This window comes from Oryx dammah, unplaced genomic scaffold (assembly GCF_014754425.2).
Source record: "Oryx dammah isolate SB20612 unplaced genomic scaffold, SCBI_Odam_1.1 HiC_scaffold_27, whole genome shotgun sequence".
NCBI lineage: Eukaryota > Metazoa > Chordata > Mammalia > Artiodactyla > Bovidae > Oryx > Oryx dammah.
The window spans coordinates 114,048,507-114,056,492 of NW_024070211.1; the positions used below are offsets into that span (position 1 = coordinate 114,048,507).

At 43.8% G+C, this 7,986-nt stretch overlaps 1 pseudogene; it reads left to right on the forward strand.

The window, feature by feature from the left end:
* Nucleotides 1-1,371: 1,371 nt before the first annotated feature.
* On the forward strand, nucleotides 1,372-1,937 carry LOC120854292 (annotated as a pseudogene).
* Nucleotides 1,938-7,986: the final 6,049 nt, after the last annotated feature.

Sequence of the window (7,986 nt, forward strand, 5' to 3'; positions counted from 1 at the left end):
CTGAGTTTTCCTGTTCTCTGCTCTCTGCCTGTCTCTAAGCATCTGCTTCATTCTTCTCTGAGACATGGCTTATCCACACTGGGGCCGCCCAAGTTTGCGCACCACTGACATGTAGACTAGTAGCTCTGTGCCCCAGTTTCAACTCATAGGAGAGAGAAGCTAATTCACACAGTCCCTTCAGTAGTAGACTGGTCTATCTCCCTACCCCTACTGCTGCGTGACAAATAAGGCATGTCCAGGGAGTGGTGGAGTCACCAGCTACACGGGGCTTATCCTGAGGCAGGCACATGGAGAAAGGGCATTCTCACATGGGAATAGGGACACATAATTGAGCACACCACGAAAGAAGTATAATCCACACTCATCCAAATTTCATTCTCCTACTTTCACAGTTTAAAATTTTCCATACATCTGAAATCAATTTTTATGGAAGATATACTTTAGAAATATCACTTTATTTTATATTTCGTTGCAAAAGATTAGCCAGTTGTCCCCAAATTTTGATAGAAAAGTTGAATTCGTGTCAGAAACACTATTGATATGAGCCAGATGTCTTATATCTTGAATTGCTTAAAGTAATTTGACTATTGCTATTGAAATATTATTTATCTAATTGTTTGAAATTCCTCTTGGTATATCAGTGTCAATTATGCCTTAGAGAGTCCCTTGGACTGCAAGGAGATCCAACCAGTCCATTCTGAAGGAGATCAGCCCTGGGATTTCTTTGGAAGGAATGATGCTAAAGCTGAAGCTCCAGTACTTTGGCCACCTCATGCGAAGAGTTGACTCATTGGAAAAGACTGTGATGCTGGGAGGGATTGGGGGCAGGAGGAGAAGGGGACGACAGAGGATGAGATGGCTGGATGGCATCACTGACTCGATGGATGTGAGTCTGAGTGAACTCCGGGAGTTGGTGATGGACAGGGAGGCCTGTTGTGCTGCGATTCATGGGGTCGCAAAGAGTCGGACACGACTGAGCGACTGAACTGAACTGATATGCTTTGTGCTCAGTTATGTCCAACTCTGCGACCCCATGGACTGTAACCTGCCAGGCTCCTCTGTTGATGGGATTTACCAGGCAAGAATACTGGAGTGGATTCTCATTTCCTTCTCCCAGGGATCTTCCCAATCCAGGGATTGAACCGGTGTCTCCTATGTCTCCTGCATTGCGGGCAGATTCTTGAGCCTGCAGAGCTCAACCTGCTGAGCCATCAGGAAAGCCCTTTATATGTTTGTTTTGTTGTTGTTGTTTCCTACCAATTAAAAAAAAAAGCCAAAGAATAGAATCAGACCAACGTGATTACCTTATGGTTGAATGACACAAGAAAGATGGGAGCTTTTCCAGTAAGCGGCCTGAGGTGACCCCTAAAAATGGTGCGCTATTCACTTGACCAGAAAACCCCACAAAATCATGCAAATCAAGAGGTTCAAATCTTCGTGTTCACTTTAAGAACACTCGTGAAACTGCGCGGGCCATAAAGGGTATGCATATCTGAAAAGCCACCAAGTATCTGAAGGATGTCACGTTAAAGAAGCAACGTGTGCCATTCCGTCGTTACGACGGTGGAGTTGGTAGGTGTGCACGGGCCAAACAGTGGGGCTGGACGCAGGGTCGGTGGCCCCAAAAGAGTGCTGAATTTTTACTACACACGCTCAAAAACGCAGAGAGTTTCGCTGAATTTAAGGGCTTAGATGTAGATTCTCTGGTCATTGAGCACATCCAAGTGAACAAAGCCCCCAAGATGCGGTGCAGGACTTTCAGAGCTCACAGTCGGATCAGCCCCTACATGAGCTCTCCCTGCCACACCGAGATGATCCTTACTGAAAAAGAACAGATTGTTCCTAAACCAGAAGAGGAGATTGCACAGAAGAAAAAGATATCCCAGAAGAAACTGAAGAAACAAAAACTTATGGCCCGGGAATAAATGCCGCAAAAAGTAAATGCAAATAAAAGTGAAAAAAAAAAAAAAAAGAAAGATGGGAGTCACCACCAGCCCACCATGTCTGAGGGATTCTCTTAGAGATCTTGGTGGAAAGACAATTGAATTCACCATAGAGAAACAGTTACAGTGGGAAGTGGTAGGGAAGATGCTGTCAGTTAACCTCATGCTACTGGGATCCCTTAAGGTGCCCTAGCTCTTCTTGCTGGTGAGCCTCATTCTCCCATTCACTTTACGATTCTAAAAGCTACCCCATGCTGTCTAGGACATTTCCTTTGCCTTTGAGGTAGCCAGGAGGGGCATCGTATTGCTTATAACCAAAGACCTTCATCTGCTAAAGGTGGCTCTTGTTTACCTCTGCCTGGTGGGCCGCTCCTAATCTTCTATAGAAAACAAATCCCACCCATCCTCTAACCACTTGGCCTCTAGATCCTAACGTGTCTAAATCAAGATCTACTCCTCTTACACTTTGGATATAATAGACCCCTCCTTTTTGGCTGGCCTGAGCCAGGTTTCTGCAACTCACATCTGAAATCACCTTGCACCCAAGCCCCTCTCATCTGGCTATATATGTGTATCAAGTGCCAAGCATAAGACTTGGAAGGCAGCAAGTACTGGTCAGTAAATAAACTACTATGCTCTTAAAATCAAAGACATTTTTATAAATCTGTAGATAACAGAGAACTGGAAACGTTGCTTGGAGCAGCATAGTGGTTAAGCCTGCTGCTGCTGCTAAGTCGCTTCAGTCGTGTCTGACTCTGTGTGACCCCAGAGACGGCAGCCCACCAGGCTCCCCCGTCTCTGGGATTCTCCAGGCAAGAACACTGGAGTGGGTTGCCATTTCCCTCTCCAATGCAGGAAAGTAAAAAGTGAAAGTGAAGTTGCTCAGTCGCAACCCCATAGACTGCAGCCCACCAGGCTCCTCCGTCCATGGGATTTTCCAGGCAAGAGTACTGGAGTGGGGTACCATTGCCTTCTCCGAGGGGTTAAGCCTACCTCTCCTGAAGTCAGACTACCTGGCTGTGAATCCCAGCTCTGTATATGAATATTAACTCTGTGATCTTGGGCAAGTTATTAATGTCTCTGTGTCTTAGCTTCTTCAACCCTAAAATGTGGATGATAATAGGATATATCTCACAAAGTGGTTGGACTTCCCTGCTGGACCAGACAGTAAAGAATCCGTCTACAATGCAGGAGACCTGGGTTCAATACCTGTGTCAGTATGACCCCCTGGGGAAGGGAATGGCAACCCACTCCAGTATTCTTTCCTGGAGAATCCCGTGGATGACTGAGTGACTAACACAACCGCGACCATAAAGTGGTTATGAGGATTAAGTTAATTAATTTACAAAAAGCATTTAAACAATGCCTGATACATGCAAGTGTTCTAAAAATCGTTTTGCTTTGATGCTGATCATTTTTTGGATGATAGGGTCAGGAATGAAAAAGAGTTCAATGTGCTCTCAAGGATTAGTATGCTCAAATCTTGGTTACTAGTTGCAGAATCTTAGATGAAATGCCTACTTTCCCTGAGAATCCATTTTTTCACTATTAAACTAGCACATATAAAGTCCCATGTGCATGTGTGAGCTAACTCGCTTCAGTCATGTCTGACTCTTTGCAACCCCATGGACTGTAGCCTACCTGGCTCCTCTGTCCATGAATTCTCCAGGCAAGAATACTGGAGTTGCCATTTCCTCCCCCAGGGGATCTTCCTAACCAAGGATCGAACCCCGGTCTCCTGCATTGCAGGCAGATTCTTTACTGTCTGAGCCACCAAGGAAGCTCCATAAAGTCCTATTTTGGGGCTCAAATAATGAAACACAGGTGGTTTAACAGAAGTTCATGTAATAAGGACCTTGAGTTTGGGGAGAGGCATGGGGTTAGCTGACCACAAGCTCATTTTGAGCTAATACAATGTCAAGGCTGTCTTAAAACTTTCAGAAGTCAGACAGGTTGCAAACAGTAGTGTCAATTAATAAAAATTACAATGCTTGGGTCTTCGCTCAGTGTTCAAGTACAGATTCAGCACTTCGATAGGCTGGAGAGTGTCTGGTAGAGAGCTAGACAGAGTGAGGGATATTTCAATCAGGTAATTTGAAGAACAATTGAGAGCCTTTAAAATGCTTGTTCTGAATAACAGGAGTCGAAGAGAAAATGAAATAAAAGGTACTCAAAACGTTGTCCTGTGGCGGAGGGATGGCACTTACCTGACATTCTCCAGAAGTCCTGGGGGGAAGGCCCTTGTGGCAGACCCCAGCTCAACGTGAATACGTGCTCTTTACCACGGAGAAGGCGATGGCACCCCACTCCAGTACTCTTGCCTGGAAATTCCCATGGGCAGAGGAGCCTGGAAGGCTGCAGTCCATGGGGTCGTGAAGAGTCGGGACATATGACTGAGCAACTTCACTTTCACTTTTCACTTTCCTGCATTGGAGGAGGCAATGGCAACCCACTTCAGTGTTCTTGCCTGGAGAATCCCAGGGACGGGGGAGCCTGGTGGGCTGCTGTCTATGGGGTCGTACAGAGCTGGACACGACTGAAGCGACTTAGCAGCAGCAGCTCTTTACCAACTAGAGCTGTTTAATAATGGAGAGGGCTGCCTTGGAAAGCCACAAGCCCCTGACCCTGAGAGGAACTAGGTGAACCTGAGTTTGTGTGTGAGTGTGTTAGCTGCCCAGTTGTGTCCTCCTCTTTGGACCCCCATGGACTGTAGCCCCCCAGGCTCCTCTGTCCATGGAATTCTCCAGGCAAGAATACTGGAGTGGGCTGCCATTTCCTTCTCCAGAACCTGAGCTTAGGGACATATTAACAAAGAACCTGAAATGTAGGAAGCATGGGTCATTCATGACTTCTCTGTTTCATTTCACATTCTGAAAAAACATTCCTTTATTTTTCTTTTTTAGATTTAAAAGAGGTCAACTAAACACTTGACTGATGGGTTGCAACTTTTGAAAAGTAGGAGCAGTTGCATATAAGGGTAGCCTTTTGCCCTAATGGGCGTGGAAAGAGTCATGACTGCCTCCCAGGGCAGAATGGCCCAGCTGGTTCGGTCTTCAGGATCGTGCCAAGTAGTTAGCATTGAATCTGTTTTCACTACTGCTGACACTCGTGTCCACAGCCTTGGAATGATCCAGAGGAAGTCCCACCCCAGTGTGACGATAAGATGAAGCCTTATGAATCCATCTGAGTGTAACATCTCATTTTGATCACTTCCCTCTCAGCCCAGAAAGCTTGGAAGAGAGTTGATAGTGCAAATCCTGTTTGCAAGTGCATTTCTTTCTAAAGAAAGAGTTGCCAGAACGTTTGCTCACAGAACAGCCACTGGCTAGCAGAACTCACACCTAATAATCACATGGGATTAAAATGAATCATGAGGGTCAGAATCATTCCACACTAAAAGTAGATGGTTTACTTTTTCTTAAAAAAACAAAAAACAAAAAACACCTTCTCTCCATATCCAAACACTGCTCTACCTCCATGCTGCCTTTTAAGAAAAAAAAAAAAATATAGAAATACTATTGTTTAAAAATCTATTTCTTGTGCATTGTAGATTCAAACAGCACCGAGAAAGCCCATGGACACTTTGATATTTATGTGTTTGATATATATGTGTGTGTGTGTGTAGGAAGAAATGTAAATATCTTGTACAGAAACTCTTAACTACAGCTGCTTATCCAAATAGAGGCAGCAAGAGGTGTCAATCAGTGAATCATTTAAACTCCTTGAATCCCTATTGCTGCTTTCCCTGGAAAATAAAATTTATGTTTTAAGGCAGGACAAGAAAACAATTAAACACAGAATTCTCTTTGTTTGGGCCTTTTCCCTCCTGAATGTGCTGTGTGTACCTGTATTACACATTAACCAGAGCTCCTCAAAGATGGGAGTGCCTGCTCAACCATAAAAAACATTTTTTTTTTCTTTGTTCTGAGGCTAGCAATGTAACTTCTTAAAATAATAGTGTTCTTTCCCAGCACTGTAGGGGGTCATAGTGACTTGCTGCCCACTTTGTACAAGCTTACCTGGACTATGTATCCTTGGTGACCTTTATGTAAAATATCAGTGTGTCATTTTGATATATGACGTTTGTCTCAAAAATGTATATGACTATGCCTTCTAACAGTTGGGATAGTTCTTGTAGATTTCTGAGAATCTGTTTCTAGGGTTATAATCCTCCATTTGGCTCGAATAAAATTCTCTTTTTTATTCTTGATAGTTAATTGAATTTTCAACAGGAGTTTCTTTTCTAATGATAAAAGGAATATATAATAATTGTTTAAAAATCTGGACTATATGGGAAATTATGAAAAATTTCTAGGTTCAGGAAAGTGAATATAAAAAAATGCACACTTTAGGTGATTGGTGTCACATAAAATGTGCTTAGCTGTCCTTAATCACAACACTTCTGACACCAGATGTGTTGGATGCTTTTTTTTTTTTTTATACTAACCTATTCTTCTTATTCTCCAGACATCAACTGGGTGTCCTACAATTCAATTCTAACCCTAACTACCCAGAGTTATTTTTCAGATTCTATAGGACTACTCAGTCAAAAGTCTCCAAATGTCTGTCAGCTGTATTTTGACTAACCAAATGGCTATTAGTAGGGAGTTCTCATGATCTCCCTCCTCATTCAAAAATTTGGTAGAATGGTTCACAGAACTCAGAGGAAAGCACTTCACTTACTATTACTGGTGTATTATAAGGATACAACTTGAGAACAGCCAAACAGAAGAAATGTATAGGGCAAAGCATGACATGCCTTCTCTGGGCAGGCCACCCTCCTAGCACTTCACTGTTCTCATCCACCAGGAAGCTCTCCAAACCCATGGTGTAGGGGTTTTGTGGAGGTTTGATTACTTAGGCATTACTGGTGAAATCATTAGTCATTGGTGATTGAGCTCAGTCTCCAGTCAGGGGTGGGAAGTTTGGTGGGATGGAAAGTTCCACCCTTCTACTCATGCCTTGGAGACCAGCTCCATCCAGAAGCCATCTAGGTGCCTCCAGGTACCAGTCATCTCATGTGCATACAAAAGACACTTATCACTCCCCAGAGTTTCCAAGGGTTTTAGGAACTGTGTGTCAGAAACTGGGAACAAAGACTAAATATATGTATTTCTTGTTATGCTGCAGTGCTCTATTTTAAAATGTTTAAAAGACTGCATCAAAGGGTTCTCTGGGCCAGGCAACTGAATGCCACAATGGAAAGACCACCAGCTAAGTACCTGGCTGATTCATTTTCATCAAAACTGTTGTGGTTAAAACTTCCTTCTTTGTATGGTTAACTAACACTTACTGGCAATCCCTGAACCCGGGTTGGGGCGGTGTTCTCTAAGTGTGGTCTTGAAGAACAGCATAACCATCTTCTGGGAACTTGTTAAGAGATGCAGATTCTCAGCCCACCTCACACCTACTGAATCAGAAACTCTGGGGTGGGGGCCAGCAATCTGTGTTATAACAAGCCCTCCAGGTGATTCTGATGTGTGTTAAAGTCTGAGAACCACTGCCTGGGGTGCTCCCATCCCGCAGTGGGGAATTGGCTCCAAATGACTCACACTCTCAAGTCCAATCACATACGTATCTGGATCTGTGTGGCAATTACACAGGGACATAAATTCATAAAAACTCTTCAAGCTCTACACTTACTATCAGTGGATTTAATCAGGCCTACTTTGTTTTGTATTTTGGGGGGCTTTTTGTCTTGTTCTGTTTTTAACACAGTCAAACTGTATTTTTAAGAAGGCTGGTTGGGGCTGGGCTTGTCCCTATGAATTAAGGTGTCAGACCGAGGGATGATGGCCCCAGCAATACTGTCTTCTAATCAGTGATCACTAGGTGGGCATTCCATGGTATCAACAGCCAAGGAGACCTATCCCCAAAGGTATTTATTGACATTGTTTAGCAGTGAATTAGTCCCCCAGCAACAATCTAAACTTGTTCTATAGCATCCTGGGTATGTCTCCAAAATGTGGGGCACAGACCCAGGGAGCCCTAAGGTGACATGTGGGAGCAAGTGGGAGGTAGTACTAGTCTTTCAAGTAGGAAA